Source organism: Octopus bimaculoides, chromosome 11 (genome assembly GCF_001194135.2).
Source record: "Octopus bimaculoides isolate UCB-OBI-ISO-001 chromosome 11, ASM119413v2, whole genome shotgun sequence".
Classification (NCBI taxonomy): Eukaryota; Metazoa; Mollusca; class Cephalopoda; order Octopoda; family Octopodidae; genus Octopus; species Octopus bimaculoides.
In genome coordinates this window covers 59,031,783-59,032,537 of record NC_068991.1, presented here as the reverse complement: position 1 = coordinate 59,032,537, position 755 = coordinate 59,031,783, and positions in this window count along the sequence as shown.

Below are 755 nucleotides of genomic sequence, written 5' to 3'. Positions count from 1 at the left end.
ATATATACACATGTGCGTGTGTAGGGCATGTGTGGACGTGTGCGTATGTATATATTTGTCAGTGCGCATTTGTTCATGTGTTAATCCTATAAAATAGACCCAACACCGTTAATCTTAACACGTATCGATAAGGAGCATAACAACAACAAAAACAACAACCACAACATGAACAACAACATCAACAATACCAACTGGCAAAAATCGCAAAAAATAAATAAAAATTAGCGAAATGTAACAAAAACCCACCCCAAAAAGAAAAAAAAACCCTGCCAGTAGATAACCAGAAGACGTTCGGCTTTGTGTCTTCTGCTTCTGTACAGATTGGTGGTAGGGCCGGGTGGGGCTGGCGCGCGAATATATGTGTTGTACAGGGTAGAGGGCGCGGAAATTGATCCATGTTCAATTGTACATTCTCAGGTAGCTAAGAAAAGTTAATATCGCTAATATTAAGTATTTGTCACGGCACCTGCGAATTAATACGTCTTGATAACACCGACATCATGTAAACGTCGATAATTGTGTGTGACATGTCTTCTGGTCTCTGTGTTTCATTTTGTTCTGTTGTGTTTTGTTTCTTTATCTTCTCTTCGTTGTTTTGCCATATTCTCTGGTGGACATCATTCAATGCCTTTCTCTTTCTATACTTTAGACACACACACACACACGCACACACACACACACACACACACACACACACACACACGTACTCACACACAAACACACAAACACACAAACACACAAATACAAACACGTAT